Source organism: Cebus imitator, unplaced genomic scaffold, assembly GCF_001604975.1.
Source record: "Cebus imitator isolate Cc_AM_T3 unplaced genomic scaffold, Cebus_imitator-1.0 Scaffold19, whole genome shotgun sequence".
Classification (NCBI taxonomy): domain Eukaryota; kingdom Metazoa; phylum Chordata; class Mammalia; order Primates; family Cebidae; genus Cebus; species Cebus imitator.
In genome coordinates, this window is record NW_016107334.1 from 6,314,472 (window position 1) to 6,337,357 (window position 22,886).

Here is a 22,886-nt window from a genome sequence, read left to right on the forward strand (position 1 = left end):
ATGCAAAGATTCAAAGCAATAGTTAAGAAAATAATGCACCCTCAGGAGGCTCCAGGATTAGAGACAGATCCATGATTTTATCCTTCCTCTTTCTTTCTCTCTCTCTCCTTCAATTCATCCATCCTACTCTCTCTCATCTTTGCTTCTCTCTCTCAGCCTTTCTCTAGTAGTGCAAAAAGTAGAGGCTCTCAGGACAAACAGCTAATGCAGGCGGAGCTTAAAACCTAGGTGATGGATTGATAGATGTAGCAAACCACTATGGCAATGTATCCCTATGTAACAAACCTGCACAGTTCTGCACAAGTATCCCCAAACTTAAAAGTAAAATTGAAAAGAAAGAAAAGAAAACAGATGCTCCATAAAATGCTCAAGAGGTCTCTAAATCCACCCTCCGGTTTAACAATTTATTAGCAGGACTCACACAACTCAGAAAAGCCATTACACTCATGGTTACAATTTACCACAGTGAAAGGATACAAATTAAAATCAGGGAAGAGAGGAGGTGCTTAAGGCCGGGCCTAGGACATAGCAGGCATGGAATTTCAGTTCTGGCTCAGCGGATAATGCAAACATGATATACTTCTCCCAGCAACAATGGATAGCAATGCACACAGAATATTACCAACCAGGGAAAGTCACCCAAGCTTTGCTGTCCAGAGTTTTTATTGGGAATTGGCCATGTGGACATTCTGATTACCCATGTAACTATCCTTAGTCTCTAATGCCTTTAGAGCTTGAGTGGTACCACATGGCCCAAGGGCTCGCACCAAAAGTTACATTGTTAGCATAGACTATCTGGGATTGCTCAAAGCCTCCAGTAAACAAAGGCACTCCCACAGACAGAACATTCCAAAGGCTTAGAAATTACAGCCCTGCAGCTGGGGGTAAAAGGGCCAAACCTCTTTAAGGCAAAGTTAATCCTTTACTGCACACCCTGGAAAGTGGGGCCACATCCTTACCAACCCAGGAAGGAAGAATTGTTTTCCCTGATTCTTGCAGTAAAACAAATTCCAGGGAAGAATTCTGATTGACCCAGCTTGGGTAACATGCCCATCTCTGCACAAATCACTGTGGCTCAGGGAATGAGGTAAGATGACTGGCCCAACCTGTGTCATGTGCTCAGCTTCGAGGTCAGAGAACTGAACCAGTTACCAGAAGAATTTCATGTTTGTCAATGAAAATAACAGCAACTGCAACAACAACAACAACAAAACAACCTTAGACATTAAAAAAAGGTTATAAACCATTGTCTTGCTCTTCTTACTTTGAATTAAGTTCTGATTTCTAGATCAGGATATCTACAGAGCTAAGGGAAATAGATCTGAAGTAACTAATTATGTTTGTAGGATATCAGCAACATCCAGTCAGCTCTTTCATATTTATATAATTGGTGGAAAAAATATAAGTCAAAACAGCCAAGGGAGTGAGATTTTTATTTTTGAATATTAACTTTTGGCACTCTGCTTGTACCCCAAAGTTTTAAACATTTTTATGTTGTATGTGATGATTCCTACTTGATGTCATTACTTGTCACAAGAACAAGAATTAGGGATTTATTATTGCAACTCAAAAATATTATCAGTTTTAAGACAACAGGAGATTATTAGAAACTGGAGTTTTAAAAAATGTTTGTTACCGCAAACATTCTTTCATAACAATCCTTTAATTACACTATGGTTTTTGTGTGCACCTACTAATGCTTTTATGGGGAATAAATCTGAATATGAAAAAAGTAGGATAATGGGAAGTTGTATCAAACTTGAAATACATATGTCCTTAAAATCCACCCATTTTCTGTAAGCAAGACAACTCCAGATATTCCTTAAAGTGATTACCCAATTAAATTCTGGTATTAGAGGTTTTTTTTTTTTTTTTTTTTTTTTTTTTTTTTTTTTTTTTTTTTTATTTTTTTTTTTTTTTATATTCCTGACTAGAAAAAAATGTCCTAGATTTAATAGGCTATCACAGGACACAGTTCTGTGTCACCTGCGATCTTAGCTGAGTTCACTTGGAAACTAGATGCAAAGTAAATATTAGCATATAAGCAAAGTTACCTGTCAAGGTAATGTACTTGGCAATGTACAAACTAAAATACAACAATGACTATATCACCTAATCTCATAGCAATCAAATCATGTTCTTATTTTATAAATGTAAGAGATGCTGTCAAACAGCAGCATGCAGGTGGCCCTAGAAGGGGTTTGAATTCACATCTCACCCCAAAGCTGTATACTTCATCAGTCACCAGCCCATTAGGCAACCTGGAAACGACAAGGTCACCTCATGAAATCGCCATTGGCCTCAGTCTCCCACTTACTACTGGTTTTCCACTATTCACTCCCATCAATACCGTTCATCAAGGTAAATGTTTCTATGATCATCAGTCTCCCATAATTTTCCATGATTTGCTAACTGTATGCCTCTAAACAGCTGGAAACTAGTGCCGTGTGGAGGGTGGAGAGGAGGAAGAAAAGAAAATGACTGCACCTGGATAAGAGACAGTATGATCTCATCCTGACTAGATGAGATCATCCTTTAAGGCTCCGTTCAGATCTTACCTTCTTTCAGAGCCTTCCTGATTGTCCCAAGGCACATACTCTTGACCACTTTGCCCAAGACCTACCAGCTTTTTGTTAGCAGACAGCTGGGATTCCTCCATCTGAAGCTCCAAAATGCCTGCAAATGCTAAGCTTCATCTACCCCCAGACTGCTAAGTCCCCTGGCAGTGCAACCATTACACATATACAAACATAATCTATGGCCACTGTTCAATTTAGAGCTTGTTAGTAGTAAAGACATTTTTCTGATAACATTTTTTAAAACCGTCTAGTTATTTGTACATTTTCAAGGAGTTGTATGTTTATTTTTCTTGGTTGCTTAAATTCAATTGTTCTATTTATCTTGAAGAAAGACTAAATATTTTAAAATTTAGAATGACATAGCTGATATGGCCTAAATTCGTTTGCCTTGCCAAGTTTTTATTTTTTTTTTAATAAGGATACAGTTTTCAAATTTATTTTGGAAAGACCAGTTGCCTCAGAAAGTAATTCTCTAGCAAAGTGGGCTTATAAAGCCTGTATTATTTTTAGGCTATCTAATCCTTTTTCCAATACTCTGATGGTCATAGGTATAAAAACAGAAAAATAAACAGGCCTGAGACATGTCAAAAACAAAACAAGATTTCAGGCTTTTAGAGATTGTCTACCTTCTCACTGGTGTTTTGAAAACTTTTAATTTAAGGAAGAAAAATAATTTCACCAGTGATACTTTGAATTCTTGCAGGAATCTTTTATATAATGCTCAAATAACTTTTCATTTAGTTTCAAAGTAAGTAAAATTAATAGTTGATGATTATGCTAATAATAATAATAATAGCAAATATTTCTTATTCTTACGTTTCAGACATTTCACACATACCATCACATTTAATCCTCCCAGTAAAGCTGTTTTAATCAACCACTTACAAAAGAAAGAGCTGTGATTTAGACAGACGGAATAACATGTTACAATTACACAGAGGTGATGGAGGGTTGAACCCAGGATGTGTGCCTCTAACCTTAAACACTGTTCTGTGCTGATTATGCCAGGAAGGCTTATGATCAGGGCTGGGGAATGTGGCCTGAAGCAAAGCCTCAGACTCCCTTTCCACCTGACCTCACATCTGGTGTGGTTTGGATATGACTTTGGTTGGCCCCATCAAATTTCATGTAGGAATTTGAACTCAGTGTTGGAGGTGGGGCCTGGTGTGGGTCATGGAGGCAGATCCTTCACACATGAATGGCTTGGTGCCATTCTTGTAGTAATGAATGAGTTCTTGAGAGTTCCATCAAGAGCCCGTTGTTCCAAAGCCTGGCACTGCTCTCCTAACTCTCACCTCCTGCCCTGTAACCTCTGCAGTCCGTTTCCCTTCCCATTCCACCATGAGAGGAAGCAGACTAAAGCCCTCACCAGATGCAGATGCTGGTGCCTTGCTTCTTGTACAGCAGAAAAAGGGCAGGCCAAACGAGCTTCTTTTCTTTATCAATTACACGGCCTCGGGTATTCCTTTGTAACAACACAAACAGATACCATCAAAGGCTAAGGGTTGCCAGACTATAGCCTACCTTGCTCACATCCTTCCAGGGTAGGGTTAGAGATGCGATGCCGTTCATGTACATCTCTCTTTGCAACCAGGTAAACCTGTGAGACTGCACTCATTATTTCATTTCCAGTTGTTAGAATTAGAACTTCTTTTTCCGGACATGAATTGAACATGACATGTTTTATCTTAAGGCCAAAACTGATTCACTCCTAATGAAGACTATACCATTCATTCATATCAATTTAACCTTCTCTTAATTTGGTCTCTGCAAAATCACAGTGTTTGGAGTTTTGAGGAAGAGCTATTAGATTCATTCTGTCACTGCCAGTAGAAGTGATCCAACTAGTTGTTCTTCAATAAAGGATATACACAAATAGGGAAGTCCTACACACTCTAGTTAAGAATTTATTATTCCTTTTACGAGATATTTTTTCCACTAGGCTTAAATTGGATTATGTTGACCATAACCAGCATTATTCTGAAAGTACAAATTTACAATTTTCACCATATACACAGTCATTCAGTAGCTGTTTATTTCTACCCCAGACCGAAAAAAAAAAAAAAGAGACATAATACATTAGGCATATTGTATGCTTGTCACAAAATCTTTCAAGTTGGTGCATTTCCTTGGCTTCTGGCATGAGGCATGCTCAGGTGAAATCCTTCCCTTCAGTGCAATCTTGTAAACAAGAGGGAGAATTATCAGCCTCACCACTAAACACCAGTTTTGTAGTTTAGGCTTGCAGACACCACCTGCTCCCTAAATACAAGTTTGTTGAAGTGATGGAAGCCACCAGTGAATTTCAAAATCTATTGTTTCCAAAATATCTTTGGAATGTAACATGTTTTTAGTTTAATAATAATCATGTAGACTCCTGGACTTAACACCATGTTTGAAGAAATACTTAAGTGGTGATAACAGGTATCAGGACCCACAACATAGACTCACACCCTGATTTGTTTGTCTTTGATGTATCCATTTTAAAAGCCGTCTAATCATTAAGAGCTCTACTAGGCAGAAATGGGAGTTGCCGGTGGTGAATGCTTCTCGTGGCTTCTCCATGTGGGCAGAGCTTAGTGGGCCTACTCACGTCCAGATAAAATGGATTTATTTTTCCAAGCAGATCTTACTTATTTCTGGCTGTGGATTTCCTCCTACATACCTGTGGAATCTCCTTTGAAATTTTCCAGGGTTCTTCGGGTCTGCACACATAGAATGAGGAGGACGGGGAAAGAACTGCACACTCAACGTTAGAGAGGAAGTGCTGAGGGGACAGGAGACTTGAGAAGGCCACCAGACAGACATCTGAGTCCCCCAGGACTCAGATCCAGTAGAGTGTTGAGTCTAAGGAGAACCATCAGTCCAAAAACAGCCCTGGACTGCAGTTGCTTCTTCACGTTACACGTGAGGAAATAAAGGCTCTGAAAACAGGCTCCCAGCTGTGGCTTCACTGGACTCCAGTCTTCACTTTACAGGTGAGGAAATAAAGGCTCTGAGAACAGGCTCCCAGCTGTGGCTTCACTGGACTCCAGTCTTCACTTTACAGGTGAGGAAATAAAGGCTCTGAGAACAGGCTCCCAGCTGTAGCTTCACTGAGTTGGGTTCCCTGGGTTTCCTGTCCAGCAGACCATCATTTGTGATAGCAGTCAGCAGATCCAGATCTTCAGAGCTCGCAAGAATTCCCAAAGAGGGTTATTGAAGCCCTACAATTAATTCCCACATTTCAAAAAGCCTAAGAAACCCCACATTTACCATGAATTAAGCCACACAGTGTACTTAATGAATGCTTCAATTTGTGATAGTCATGGGGAGTCAGAGGCCGATAATTAAAGGGACTCTTGATTTGAAAAATAAAAAGTCAGGAACACTTGCACTAGAGCATACAACATGCTCTGAATGGTTACAGAGAATGTGTGCTCCCACACACGTATTTGACATGGCCACATGGATTGGTTGTGTGTGCGTGTTTGTATGTGCCCATGCACACACACACACACACAAACACACACACACACACACACACATGCACCAACTTAGGTCTGTGTGGCTGCAGCCACGCCCTGCAAGAGAAATACCTGCACATGTTTGACTAAGGCCATTGACTCCCAGATTTCCATAAAAGTACCTCAACAGAAATAAAAAGTAAGGGAGATATATAAAAATGAGAGCAAAAAATAAAGAAAGTCTAAGAATCCAGGCACTTGCTTCACTTTAGCTTTAAGACACACCTGACTCCCTATTCAGCCTAACCTGATAAAACACTGATACTTAATTGCAAAGTAAGGAGATTTAGTATAGGGCTGGAGGAAATGGTTTCCCTACATTGTAAATGGGAAAGAAAAAAAAACAGTTGTTCTTCTTCAATAAAGGATGTACACAAATAGGGAAGTCCTACACATTCCTGATTGGCCAGTTGTATAAACGCAGTACATGATTCCCAGAAGAGAGACACACTGGGAAAGGGGGCACATGATCTGGATGTTTGCTGATGGTGCTTTATCTACAGTATCAACAAATGTGATCTTGTAATCAGCATGTGCTCTGACTCAGGGACTGCTTGGCATGGGAGAGATCTTAAAGCTGACTCTCAGTGCCACGGGCTCTCCAGCAAGTCCCGCATTCCATTGGCATGGCGCTCCTGAGCAGATGGGCACGAAATCACCCTGCCAGGAAAACAGTATGTGCATCGTGTTAGTAGTTTAGGGGGTGGCTTACCAACGCAGAATTCCAGCTGAGAAGTTTGGATCATATAGCTCCATGTGTGGAAAAAAATATATAGCTACTCCAACTCTTCCCATCCTTTTTTAATTTTTCTAGAATTATTTATAAGTAGAAAAAACAACTTTTTGAGGAAATTGCAATAAAAATAATTGATGCTTAAAATGTGACTGTTCGAATTAAATTTTCCAGATACCTTTTCTTATTGCCAAAGAACTGCTTTTTCCAAAGACGTATTTTTCAGAGACTGGCGGGGATGGGGGGCATTCCCTGAAAATAAATAAACAGCTAGGGGGGCAGGTGGAGGGATGGTGGATGGAAGGAGGCTGCATCCTTGCTGTCCCTCTCACAGCATCCTAAGGCTCAGAGGACGCATTTTAAAAGCCACTGAAAGACACTGATCTTCATCAAAATGAAAATATTCTTTTCAGGGATATATATTTATATTCTTATCAAGCATTTCTATCTAATGGGAATAAAGGTATAGATAAGGAAGCTTGTAGATATTGCATAAATAATTAGTTCTTGAGCTGGGTCAGATGCTCCAGTGGGGTGCAGAAGTAAGAAGAGAATTATGTGGCCCCCATTTCCCTACAGCGGGTCCAGTTCCTGTTGGGCTTTAACGGCATCAGCTGAACCCCTAATCAACCCTGAGGATGCACAGTTGATACCCAGAGGAGCGTTCTTAGCAGGCAGTGGATCACTAGCTTGTCTCTCAACATAGGACCTTGTGAGACAATGAAACAAAGACCAGATGCCCTGTCACATAACAGCTTCCCAAACTCTGGGCTCTTCTCACCAACCCCAAATTGACTATAGACTTTAGAGGTTGCCTCTGGAGCCCAGAGGATGCAAACAGCCCACAAATGTCTTTTGTTTGGTTCTCACCATGGATCATATAAATATAGTATAATTATAATATAATTAATACAGTGTAATATACCATAGCATAATATAATGTAATATAGTATAACATAATACTATGTGTAAAAATACACATTAGCTTACAATGGGATTATGTTCTGATAACCCCATTGTAAGTTGAAAATATCATGTTAAAAATGCATTCAATACACTTAACCCACCAAACATCATGACTTAGTTTAATCTACATTAAACATGCTCAGAACACATATGTTAGCCTACAGTTGGGCAAACCCCAACTGTTCATTTTATAATACAGTGTTGAAGATCTCATGTAATATATTGAATCCAGTACACTGTAGAGTACAGTATCGGTTGTTCACCCTCCTGACTGTGTGGCTGATGGAGGGCTGTGCTCATGGCTGCTGCCCAGCATCACAAGAGGGCATCACACCACATTTCAGTAGCCTGGGAAAAGATCAAAATTCAAAATTCAACACGCAGTGTCTACTGAATGCATATCACATTCACACCATTGGAAAATTGACAATTCAAAAGTTGAACAGTGTTTCAGGAACTATCTGTACATAAAACCATCTGTACATAAAATAAATAAGTATATATACATATATATACTTATTTATATACACATATATATACTTATATATATACACACACCTATAGTATATTTAAAAATTACAGATTATCTACCAAGTGAGGGCTCATATTTCCAAATGGAAACAGTAGACAGTAGCATGGCTATGCTTTCTAATGTATGACACTCAGTTTTGCCTCACCAAGGCAGATACGATAGTTGCTTTTGTCAGGATTAAATGAAGTTCTATACGTAATCCTGTATGTAAATGCTCCTGTAATAATTGGTAACTATTGTCATTTATTTATTTGCCTAACCATAGTCCTTTAAAGAACCACTTGAGAATTTACATTGCTTACATGGCAAACACTACATAAGGTCTGGATATATTTAGCCAAACAATTCTTCAGTCTAGGAAAACAGAACATACGTGGACGTTTAGAGGAGAAATTAATGACTGTTATTTTTTAATCACTTTCTGAGATTTGATGAAAGAAAAATATGGAGGATGGAAATTCCATGGGAGCTGCTGACATTGTCTTAGAATGTGTGCTAGAGGCAAGTCCAGCAGCTGTGCTTACTGCCAGAGCTTTCAAGAGCTTAGCCCAGGCCTGGGAGGCATGGAAATGCTAAACAAGATGCTCAAACAGGCATAGCGCAAGTGGAGCCCCAGAAGGCATGGCCACAGTGAAAGTGTGCAATTAGGTACAATGGCCTGGTGGTGGAAAGGGCCAAACTGAATAATTAAGGCTAAAAATGTATCCAACCCACCCAAGAAGCCACACAACGACCAAAAGGTATTGTCTCTGCTATGGAGAAAACACAGAAAAGCCATGCAATGAAGGGGCTAGAACCCTGCTCATACATAGTCAGCCAAGTTCAATACTTTTTAGATATAGGCAAGAAGATAATAAATCTCGCCTATAATCCCAATGTATTAGGAGGCTGAGGCATGAGGATGGTTTGAGGTCAGGAGTTCAAGACCAGCCTGGGCAACATAGCGAGACCCCACCTCTGCAAAAAAATTTAAAAATTAGCCAGGTGAAATGGCGTGTGCCTGTAGTCCTAGCTATTCGGGAGGCTGAGGTGGGAGGATTGCTTGAGTCCCAGAGCTCAAGGCTGCAGTGAGCCACGATTGCACCACTGCACTCTAGCCTAGGTGACAGAACAAGACCTTATCTCTGAAAAAAAAAAAAAAAAAAAAAAAAAAAAAAAAAAAAAAAAAAAAAAAAAAAAAAAAAAAAAAAAAAAAAAAAAACTGAACAGGTAACTGTTAAAACTATCTCCACATATAGCTGTTTTCTGAAACTCCCTAAGTGAAGCAGTAAAATATTCATAATGCCAAGTTAAATGTACATGAATATGTTTGTTTCTATACATAGAAATATATTCAGTACTGATTAAATGTAGAGACATCAGGCATTAAAAGCACCAAACCAGGAAGGGGTGATGCTCCCTTCCCTGTGTCCATGTGTTCTCATTGTTCAACACCTGCTTATGAGTAAGAACATGTGGTGTTTGATTTTCTGTTCTTGTGTCAGTTTGCTGAGAATGATGGTTTCCATATTCACCCATGTCCCTACAAAGGACACCAGCTCATTGTTTTTTTAAGGCTGCATAGTATTCCATGGCATATATGTGCCACCTTTTCCTTGTTCAGTCTATCATCCATGGGCGTTTGGGTTGGTTCCAGGTCTTTGCTATCATACACAGTGCCGCAATGAACATATGTGTTCATCACCTTTTTTTAACTGTGTGGATAGATTACATTTCTACAATCAAACTATGCATTTATTAAGGGTGGGATCCATGTCTCCATAGTGACCAGCAGAGTGTCTTACAGTCTGTTCTGATCACCCGGCTAGATGAGTTCCAACTGCCTGAAAATAGAAAGAAGCAAGTCTGACATTGCCAACGCTGCGAGAGGGAGAAATGGGGATGGAGAGTTTGTTCCTTTTCTCCTTCCTTCAAAAAAAGGGGAGAAGAGTGCTCTTTCTTACATTGAGATTGGGAAATGCTTTTCTGTTTCAAAAATCTCATGAGGAAATCATGTAATTTCGATCTTTTAAAGAAGAGGAAACCAAGAATATGGCCCAAAAGAACTTGAGCCAGTTATAAAATAATCATCATCGTCACTACCATCATCATTTTTACCATAATTATATAAGTATATGTGAGTATGAGTATATATGTGTATGTTTTATATAATACATATATCTCTTTATATATATCCTTTATGTCATATATATACAGAAATATGTGTTTCACTGTGTGTATATTTATATATATTCTACATTATATAAATACACCATAATACATATATTCCTTTCTCTCTATATATCCTATATGATATATATATATATATATATACACACACACACACACAAATATGTGTGTTTTACTGTGTGTGTTTTTCTATACATCCTATATTATATACATACATCAAAAAGAAAAGACAAATGACTGACAGTTTGGCTATCTTTTAGAGTCACACAATACAGAATTTCCTGTCAGTGTAGAAGACATGTGTGGGCTGGACGCAGTGGCTCATGCCTGTAATCCCAGCACTTTGGGGGGCCAAGGCGGGTGGATCTCGAGGTCAGGTGTTCAAGACCAGCCTGGCCAAGATGTTGAAACCCCATCTCTACTAAAAGTACAAAAATTAGCTGGATACAGTGGCAGGCACCTGTAATCCCAGCTACACAGGATGCTGAGGCAGGAGAATCACTTGAACCCCAGGGTCAGTGGTTGCAGTGAGTCAAGATTACGCCAGTGCACTCCAGATTGGGCGACAGAGTGAGACTCGTCTCAAAAAATAAAAATAAAAAAAAGGCATGTGTGATGTCACTACAGCTTTGATAATATAAAATACTCTTGTCTATAAAAGCCCTTTAATCTACTTTCATCTGTGCTCCCGGTATTGCTAATTTAATTGCCATAATGTAAATATAAATTAATGAGTAGTTTTTTCAATTGTCATTTTATGGATTGTAGAAATGGGTAAAGCATTTCTTTTGTACATCCATAATTATTTAATGATATCGACATAAAGGCTTTTAATTATATGGGAATAGTCATAACAATTATAAAGGCCCACAGTCAGCTGATAAAATACATATTATTCAAGAAAAAATATTATGTCTATTAAAAATGAATCCTTTCCACCAGTGAATAGGTCATATGACATTTTTTAACAATTAAAACGTACAGTTTTCAGTTTTTACCGTTTAGTGGGGAAAAAATTCCTGGTTCATGGAATCAGAAAATTATTTTCTCTGTTCTTTCTTTTTTTTAAAATCCTCCTAAGACTTCTACTTATTATCTTATTCTTTTGGTATTGTTTGTGCCCACTGAATCTGAAAAAAAAAAAGTATAAAAAAAATCAGAATTGATTTTCCATGTTGAAATTCAGTTTAAAAATTGGTATTGAGGAATAGCTGATACAAGTGTTAATCTTCTTGTGTGTTGGCCAGAGTGTCTTTCTCAGCAAGGAAATTGCAGCTATCTATGGAAAGAAACCTGTCACATTTGACATATCTTAATTATAATGTCAACAACCAGGTTTCTATAATTTTTATATATCGCCAACAATATTTGTAAAATCAAATACTGTGTTTGATCTCAAATATAAAAATCTAGTAATAATGCATGTGATAATTTTTAAATAGTGTTTCCTTCTGATATATAACTTGCCATAAAATAATAATAAAATTCAACAAAGAAGATCATTGTCTTTTAAAAATGGCTCAAAGTTGAGAATTTAGTGTCCTTAGGGAGAGCTGGCAGCTAACTTAACTGCGTTTGAGACGTTACTGCAATGTCAATACCATAGACCTACTACACTGTTTCTAAAAACTTTAAATGGAAGCATTTTTTTTTACAAAATCATTTACCCTTTTCTGGTTTAGTATAAGGAAATCATACTGCAATAAACCCCTGAAATTAGAATATTTCTATATTGCATTTCAAGGTTTAGGTGGAGGAACGGGGGATGGAGGAATGAAGGCTGGTCAATGAGATTAGTGCTTCAAAAATAAAAAAAGAGAGAGAGAGACTCCAATTAGAAGTATCCTGGGGTTATTAGCGATAACAGTGCTCATATCCAATTAAGATGAAAACCATTTTACCAGCTTAATGTGCCACCTCTGGCAGTGTGGGTTTATTAGTTTTATCAGACTTGAGAACTGAAACTTGAAATGATACGTATGCTGGGTACCAAAGAGACACTGTTAAGACTTAGAGATAATTGGTATAAAATGAGATGCCTCAAAAGTTGTTGATTAACAAGCATTGTGGATTTTGGAGAAAGGGAGAAATTGGTCATTTCACATGATATATGAAAAGACTTAGTGTGTTGTGCAATGACATTCTGAAAAAAAGAAGTTTCTATGACCTTCTTTGGTGTCCAAAAATGCCATTATATGACATATTCACCTAGAACAAGACAACCTTCAAGATCCATGATGCATATTCTGTATAAATGCTCAAATGAACAAAGGCAATTGCTTATGATGAATGCTAGGGTTTTGTTTTACCCTCCAGATTAAAGAATACAATTATTAATGATTAGTATTAATAATTACTAAGAAAATCTTTTGTGCTATCTCCAAGCTTCTCAAGATAGCCTACATAACCAATAAAACTTTTTAAAAAATGTTTTCAGACAATCATTTAAACTTTTCAAAATCAACTTATCTTTACATTTTTATACCATCCATTTGAGTACCATGGAATGATTAACAAACAAACAAACATATAAACAGTAAAGCTTCCCACTTAGGCAGCAATAACATCACTGTTGCATTGCTTCAGTAGACATCTCCCTGACTAATAAAATTCTTGTCACTTATTTCTGAAGCAGTTGAGACAAGCCTTCATTCAGAAGGCAAAGTGTTTGAATGCTTGTCTTTAGTAAAATATTCAGTGCATGGCCAGGAGTGTGACTGGTGGCCTCATACAAGTGGTTCTTCTAGGAGGCACACTGGTACATTTTCTATTGTTTGTGCCCAGGTATGCAAGCCCTGTCCCATGGGACTATGAAACAAATCTGAAGGGCTGGAGGAAAGTAAGATTCATGACTGGGTGGGAAGATGGTGTGATTAAGTAAGGAAACATAGGCCATCTCAACTACATCATGAGTTGAATGGAGTATTCTCTTTCATAGAAAAACGATTAGGTTCATCAAGTAAGCCTTGTTTTAGCAGATACTTAATGATAAAATTTCTAATTATGTCTATGTGAGTCTTTCAACTTTACAAAGGAGTGAAGATACTACTGTGTTGGCCACATATTTGTTTGTTTCTGCCAAGTAAAAATGAGGAACAGTTTAACAATAAACCTTAAATTGGCACTGGTCACATGTGAGTCTTCTAGGAAACAAAGTAGATTGGGATATTTTTTAAGTCATAAAATTGTGTATGTGTGTGTGTTTTCTGGGTATTTGTTGAACAATAGATCTTAGAACAAAAGCAATCATTACCAGTTGGTAGTTTAGTTTTCAAAGGGCACTACTTATGTGGTTTGGTGATAGCATGTGTTTTAATGTTTCTAAAGGTATATATACTTATTGAGTACAGGTATATATATTTATTGAGTACAGTAGCCAGCTTACTTAACTAACATATGTCAGCTTTTAATTAAATGTCATGATCAAGATGGCATTAACATTACTGAAAACAGGTCTTAATAAATCAATGGATTCATCATATGTGTATATAGGTTATATAAAGGAATCACATATATTTGAATTTTCTACAATGTAACAGTTAAATGTTTACTTCCAGGAAAATAGTAGGAGTTATCCACATAGATTCAATTTTTCTAGACTATAGAAAAATTGACCATAGCTATATTAGTAGAACAGAGAAGGTATGGCATAGGAGAGAATGCTCATAACTGTGTGAAATCATCGGATGTAATCAGCAAATTAAATTTTTATTAAAGTAGAACCCTAAGAAATTCTATAAGACCATATGTCTAAAGTGTGGGCGTATGGCATGATACTTCTTTCCACTCTGTTTCTCAAATGGAATGAATAGGGATGAAAAATGAAACTGGAATTATTCATTATCAAGAAATTTGGCATCACTGAGAAGTATTTCATACAACTGCATTTGAGAAGATAGCCCTGGAAGTTGGAATTGGGATATATTTTAAGTTGTCTAAGAAAGAGTTCTCATTCACTTCAATCTAGGAACATGATGAAAGCCTTGAAACATCTATTCAGGAATAGACATGGTAGAAAATATAGAAAACACAGATAGTTTATTTCACTTATCTGATTTTACTCTATCCCTAGAAAACAAATTTCTCAACTTAAAAAAATTTCATATATGTTATCTATAATACAAGTAGATAAAAGTGGATTTTAAATTAGTTTTTAATGATATTTTTAACTTCTTTGAAAAAGTTAATAATAAACATTAAACATCTTTTCATATCAATAAAGATTATTTTATTCTTTTTAGTGGTTTGTTTGCATTCTTATTGAACAGGGATACCAATTTTATTCAATTACTTCTTGGAGGGAGTGGTATTCAGGTTGTTCCCAGTTTTGCCACGATAAACAATATTGTGAAGGAAATTCTCCAATCTCTATAGATTATCCCCTTAAGGCATTTTCTAGGACTACTTTCAGATCCAAGGATATGAATATGCAATGCCATCCATATAACACGACATCTCTGTGGTCCCCCACATACTCAGGGCAAAGGTCTGAAAAAGAACCTGAAGAAAACAAAGGTGGATCACAGATGAAGAAAATTAATTGTGCTGCTTTAAAAGCCACATGAAATGGGCCTACTCACTGTGCTCTCCTCAGTGTGAAAGCCAAATAGTGTGTGCGTGCGTGTTTCTGTGTGTGTATTACTACTACTGAATAACAAATTACCACAAATTTAGCACTTTTAAAAACACACATTTATTATCTTGCAGTTGGTGGGTCAGGAATTAGGACACAACTTAGATGAGTCCCATTGGGGTCTGTCTTACTGACTTCCTGCCACCATGAGGCTGGGATCAGCACTGTATAATAACCTGAGATAATGCTGGTGAGGTGTGCATACATCAGAAGCGTGTTTCTGGACATGATAGAATTTTTTTTAGCTGTGTGGAATAAACAGTTTTATTTGTTTTTATAGCCCACATTATTTAATCATTTAATTTTCTGAGGTATGAAGATTGATCTGATTTTGGTATTTCTATAATTATCAGAAAACATTTAAATGTGTTAGATGTTAAAGAAAGAATTGCCTTACTTCCCCTTGCGGCTTTTATTATTTAATATTTAATTAAATTTACAACATTTTAATTGGTAGCCTGTGTGTACATACTTTAATCAACCACATTATATTATTTTAGAAAATGAAAAACATCTATTATTATAAAATGTGGCTCTTATTGCATTTCAACTTTAATTTTGCCTCACAATATAGACATGACCAATAGTAATAATAAGATATAAATGCTCTGTTATTGAATACTTATTGTACTTATTGGAAAAAACATCTCATAATACTTTAAGAACATGTTTCAAGTGCATGTATACAAACATGTAATCAATCACAAGAAAGAAGGACTGATGACAAATGACATTAAGTGACAACTTTTCTGATGACTGTGAAGGTCCCATTTTTCTAATATATGTACAATGTTTTTCCGATTTCACCAATGATTTCAGGTTCTGGCTGCTGAAAGTCCATCTGTACAAACAAGGCCGTAATCTGCAGCTGGATGGCAAATGGAACCCAGGGCAGTCCACCTTTCCCCAAATTGGCCTTTAATTGGCATAAGCAGTAGTTTGAATTGCTGGTTCGACTGATGGAATTGTGTTCTCTCCTCTGACTAAGAAGAATGTCTTCCTTCTTCTTCTTCTTCTTCTTCTTCTTCTTATTATTATTATTATTATTATTATTATTATTTGAGATGGAGTCTCACTCTGTTGCCAGGCTAGAGTGCAATGGCATGATCTCGGCTTATTCCAACCTCCACCTCCCAGGTTCAAGTAATTCTCCTGCCTCAGCCTCCTGAGTAGCTAGGACTACAGGCATGCACCAACACACCCAGCTAATTTCTGTATTTTTAGTAGAGACAGGGTTTCCCCATGTTGGCCAGGATGGTCTTAATCTCTTGACCTCGTGACCAATCTGCCTCGGCCTCCCAGAGTGCTGAGACTACAGGCATGAGCCACCTCACTCAGCCTCCTTATTTTTCAAGAAGAAAAATGGGTGATGAGTTAATGACTTCTTAAAGGGCTATACAGAAACTGAAACACTTGTGAATAAAGTGGAACTTAATGATAAAGCACAGGCTTCCCAGCTTGGTTCTCATTAAAGAGCGAAGTATTTATGTACCTAGTAAAGGTTTTAAAATAACTAAGCAGGCAGCAGTACCAACTGAGAGTTGGAGAATAATGAATCTGCAAATCATTATTGATTAAGCTGTGAATTCAAGATTGCTTCTTAACCTAAGAAAATTTCCTGACCCATACTTTTTTCTTTTATTTTGTTAAATGAATTCAATTCAATTAGTAGTTATTGAACACTTATTCAATGCATGATACTCTAAGAAGGTGAAAAATATTCAGATCCAATCTTTGACCTGCTCGTCAGGGAGCACAGCTTCCCTAAGCAATGTCAAGGTACTCTCCCAATCCCACTCACACTCTCTCCTCAAGGCAAAGGTCTAGGTCATTCACTAATAGGACATTTTGTCCTATGGCAGGTGCACAAGCCATGTTTAAGCCTTAGCCCAATTCCTCCACCCACCCAGGGGAGTGGCTTTCCTCCAAATAGTCAAGGAGTAACTATAATTTCCAGACCTGACTGCAGAGTCACTTAGAACAGCAGTGGAAGCCAGGAGCCTCCATTCATAAAGCAACTAAGACAGCTGAAATCCTAAGCCCATCAGCAACCCCTAAGACTTCCAAGATGTCGGGAGCTTGGAGAACCAAGTAGAAGAAGACCTCCTTCTTGCCTCCGAGTTGCATGGAGAAGCACAGAGCCGGAGCCCTGAGGTTTGAATACCAGCTTTGCCACTTAACGCACCAGCTCGACATCCATGGGCACATTTTAAATGTTTCTTCCTCTATTAAAATAAAGAACAGGAATAATATTTTACATGAAAGTTGAGAGGATAAAATGAGGTAACAATCAATAAAAAGCAAATTATGTGTAAGCCATGTTTTGTTTTATGATAAATGCAGTTCAATGAATGTACGATAAATGAATGAAATTCATGTAAGAGGCAAATTTTGTCCCTGAGTTAGCAATAGTCCTCTCTTAAATGACTTAAAATAGGAAACCCAGAGTAAAAAGATCAAGAGGCCAGATTTTGCCCAATGCTTGAGGAAGGAGGAAGGAGATCAACATGAGCCACTTGACTGTAGCATTCACAGCTCTGAGGATCCAAAATTCTAGAAAATGACTATTTGCCTTGACTGTCCAATAACTTGCTCTCAGAAGTATAAGGATGTAGGGAGAGGACAGGTAGGTGATGAGTTGGCATTAACTAATGAATTAATTTTCAAAATCTTTTCAGTAAAATTCAGCTGCAGGTATATGGGATAGGAAAACTGCTTTGATTCTAAGACCAAATTTTTAGTGACAATTGCATGCCTTGAATTAATCTAATACATATTACTTTCCTTTAAAATAGGAAGCATATATTTACAAGAAAGCTAATCTGATTTATCATGCATATTTGCTATACGCCTGACATTTTGCAATAAGTGTATTTTAATTGTTGTTTTGGCTAAAACAAGAATTAATTAAGGTCTTACATGAGCCAAGCACTGGGTTATTTACTTATGAGTCATACTATTTTATATTCTCAGCAACTACGTGAGTTGATACCATTCTCACTTGACAGATGACAAGAAATTCTGACTTAGGAAGACAAGGGGACTTGCCTAAAGTTACATAATGAGGACACAAAGGGTCTGCAAAATTTCAGACCTCTATTCTTTATTATGGGTGTATTGAGGTAACATAGGCTTTGATAGGCTCTCTAGGAACCTTCATACTAGCCTGTAGTACAAGTGTAGTTATTCCCACATACTACATATAAGGAAACAAATCTTACCCCAAAAACCTTCCCTTCTATGACACGTCTCATGAAAATAAACTATTAATAAAATTTTGTTAAAAATACTAGCTTTACTACATCACCAGCTTGGTGTTGGCTTGCCAGCTGTAGGCTATATATCCATATAATATTGTCTTCACCCAGGTCCCAAAGGCTTCTATCTATGTATTGCAGATACACTTCTCTCTTTCAAATTCCTTGTCTTACCAGGGTTTCCAGATGACTCATTGAGCCCATCAAATCCAAATCACAGCAGCCTTTGCCTCTTTCTCTTTTAAATAGTCCCACACGTTCCAGTGATTTACTGTCACCCCAACACATGCCAAGCTGAATTCCCCAAAATGGGCTTGTCCACCTTCAGCTCCTTGAAGTCGAGAACCTCAGCTCCCGGGTCTTCAGAGGCCAGCTGCCTGGAACATCACAGTCGCACGGCAGAGTTCATGGGAGGCACAAACCTACGTTTATGCATGCAGTTGATTCCACTTGAAAAACACTTCTCAAGCAACTTTTCCCTGTCTCAATTCAATTTTGGTAATAATGAAGTTCCTTAAAAACAAACATGTCTTTCAAAAATGTGTTTATACTTTGAATAAAATAGGAAATATTTTAAAGAAACATTTCCTTTAGCGTGGAACGGCCAACTTTTCCATTCTGATTTACCTACGAGATGAACTTACAGTTGTTTATAGAAATCTTTTTTATTTTAAAATTTTCTTATAAAATATTTTGAAAGCAACGACATTTAGGCCTTTGCAAACAGTAAATTCTATGTCCAATACTTAAAAATGTACTAAAATATAGTAAAGATAAAATTTTAAATCAAGGTTTTTAAAAAATATTCATTTGTTTACAAACATTAAATATTTTCTCTTGTAACTTATGGAAGATGATTAAGAATTTTTGAGAAATAAAGATCTGACCTTAAATATAAAATATATCTTAAAGGATAAATTTTCACCAAATAACAATGTTAGGGTGCAGCTTTAGTAAAAGTTTATGGTGAGTTTTGTGTTCATTGATTATTATAGGGGGAGGGGTAAGTGAACACAATTTAATAAAACATCTACTTTTCTATGAAATCAAAAGTGATTACAAACTTTGTAACTGTTGGATTATGGAATGATTCCTCTCATGATAGTGCAATCATTTCTTAAAACATCAAAAAGATAGTTGCCAAGAAAAACTCTCCAATGAGGAATTCAGTTCATGTGGTAGATTTCTCCCCCTTCCTTCCATCTGAATATTTAACATAAGAGAAAAGTCCTACTCTGTTTTTCATCTGGAATCACAGCAGTTTCTGTTTCTAACCTGGGAAGAATGTGGTTGGGACTGAAAAGCCCCCTGTCCTATTGTTAGACTCCTCGGCACTGATCCTTGCTTTTAACATCATAATGAAGGATGCTCTTTAGTGGATTATCTTGAGAAGGGATTAACTCCTTCAAGTCTTCTTAGGGGGCAAGGTGTTTTGAGCCCTAAATACACACCAATTGCCTGCTTAACTTTTCATCTTATTTTGAAAACTGCCCAGCTGGAATTCAAATTCTTTTCCATAGAGCTGAATTTTATTAGTAGCAAAGTTGGAGTTGGGGGCAGCAGATGCTAAATATAAGCACTGTTCTTTTAATCTCGTGGGGCCAAATGTTTCAGATATTTCACTGAGACAGGCACGTCAGGATAAGACTCAATCTAAACTCTGCTGTAAACTTTGCAAGCACTAAATCCTGGCCCCATCTCCCAGGCCCATGACTTAAGCCCCCTAGAAGACCATGCTTTTACTGGGACTCTACTTTTAAACTCCTCTTGCCTATATGGCACTTGTACCATGGCTTTTAATGTTATTATCCACGTTGTTTTAAGTCACACTCAAAGTAGAATTCAAATGCCTGGTAAACACACACAGACACACACACACACACACACATACATACACACACACACACACACACACACTTGAAAAGAGGACTAATTGCTCTATAATTTACAATCAACTGGTTTCCTTAGCCTCTGCTGCTTTATCTTAATAATCATTTATTTATGTCTGCCTATTACATTAATATTGAAATCTTGCATTTGTTTCAGATTCACCTTCCCCCTTCTCTAACCTCATTTCTGTTGCTAACTACCCATTGTATTATGATGTGATTTGCCAGGAAACTAGATAGTTCTTAATTTGTCCTTTCTCCTCCTTTTCTGTTAACTGAAACTTCTTTTCTTAATAGATTACAACTTTTCTTTTGTTCAACCTAAAGAATATTTTCAACGCTGAAAACACTCATTTTAAAGGTGTTTGTTAAATGTAGGAAATTACTTTTAAACACACACATGCCAAAAACAAAAAACAACAACAACAACAAAAAAAAAAAACAAAAAAAAAAACACGCTTTTTCTTGGAACTTTGTCTTTCAGGCTGATTTTTTTTTTTTTAATCAAATTGTAACACACATCACCTGTAGCTTTTTTTAATAAAAAGATACAAATTAATTAGGAATTGCTAGGATAAATGTGTAAGTTTTAAATATTAAAAAGTCAAAATACATGCATATCTGACAAAAACTACAACAAAAAGATCTTAATAAAATGAAGTTTCATGATTTTTTACAAACAAGGATGTCTAGGTGCAGTTTTCTTGTGAAGAAAATAAAATGAACTCTCAGTCTTTATATATAAATCTATATATATATAATAACTGTATTCTAGAGGCTCTGCTTTAATTGTAAATAATCCCCACATTCTTTCAGTGTAAACTCTTTAAGGAGTCATGAATTTTATTTATACTCTCTCTCTCTTTGAGAGTCTTTTGTTTATTTGCTGTTTCGTTCTTTGTGAAATAACACTCCCAGAGGAAAATCCCCCTCTCTGCTTAAGGAATTAGGCCAGAGACAAAAGCAGGGAATTCTTTAAGCCTTGTTTTGTGCTAAGAGAAATGTTTGACATTTCTGTGGAGAGGTGTTTAGTTTGGATTCATTAGGTCTTAGGGACTCTTTTCTCTTTTCTGGCCTTTCAGTTTCTGTCACTGTTTTCTTCTGTGTTTGGTAGACTGAAGAGAATTTACCAGGGTGTAATTAGGTTTCCTACACTGGAATAGCAAAAATCCAGTTGTTGTAAATGGGTAGACCAAGTAAGTATTCCCCTGGCTCAGCAGGCCAAAACCTGAACCTCACTTTCTGATACCCATCTGGGTAGGAGAAGGTTTGGCAGCGGAAGCAAGGGGTAAAAAACACTTTCAAGGAAGTTTATGCCCCGATTGAAATAAATACCTCCTGTAAGCATCTTTAAACAAAGCTGCCTGACCATCGCTCCCAGAGTTCTATCCTGGAAGGCTAACACATTCGGTTTTTCTGTGTTTCCTCTCAGAACATTAAATAAAATTCGCTTTAACATACTTTTTTTTTTTTTAACACAAAAGGAAAAATGTTTAACATTTTTTAAAATCTTACAATAGCTTGACTGGCCTCTACTTCTTCCCAAGATCATTTAAAGGCCGTCTGTTGCCTGGCTAGGGAATGGCACAGTCTTGATCGGGTATCTAAGCCAGATCATTTGCCTTCCGCAAAACAACACAGATACTTTGCTGGATTACTAGCTTCACTGGCTGAATTAGTAGAAGCTCAAATATTTGGTAATTCCCCAAATCCTGAGGCCAGAAATAGAGCTTGGTGAGAGAGATATATATATCTATATATATATCTATATAAATATATATATAACATATAAATATATATATTTATATATATAAATAAAAATATATATATATTAAAAATATAAATAATATATATATTAAAAAATATATATAATATATATATTAAAAATATATATATAATATATATATATATTTTTTTCTGTTTCTTTTTGGATACGACATTATAGACTAAACCATAGTAGTTCAAATCTTATGATAGTCTAGAGGTCATATCAAAAAACCTTTTTGCAGTTCCACATAATTTAGTGGTCTTTGACAATAAATATAAAAGTAAGGAAAAGTAATGGTTGAAATCATTTATTCATTAAAAATCATAAAAGATAAATCCATCAGACTTTATTCATAGGAGAGTAAGTAGGAAGAAATTTTAAGATAAGTATTTGTGAAAAGGTGTGGACATCAAGAAATGTAAGGAATTATTTAGGGCATCAGACGAAAGAGTTAATCATTTAAGTATGACCCATGGATCACATTTTTAAATGTTTCCTTTCCTGAAAGAAAGAACATTATGGTCTTTGGGGAGGAAAGGGAATCAGAAGGAAAAGGAGAAACAGATTAAATATAACACAGTCAAGCATACGCACTGCAGTCAACCAAAGGTCTTCCCTTGAATTGAGAACTGAAAAACTTACCAGACAGTGGGTTTGCAATGATAGAAAATGTCCCCAGTCCCTGATACGAAGATGGCGGATTACTGATTAGTTCCCTTGGGTAAAATCTATCATTTTCAACAAGCCCATGGTTTAGAGAAGCTTTTCTATCTTCATCCTCTGTGGTGATCCTAAAGTCGTAGGACAAACAGGAAAGGAAGTTCTGGAAGGACTTTCAACCCCCTCTATTTGAG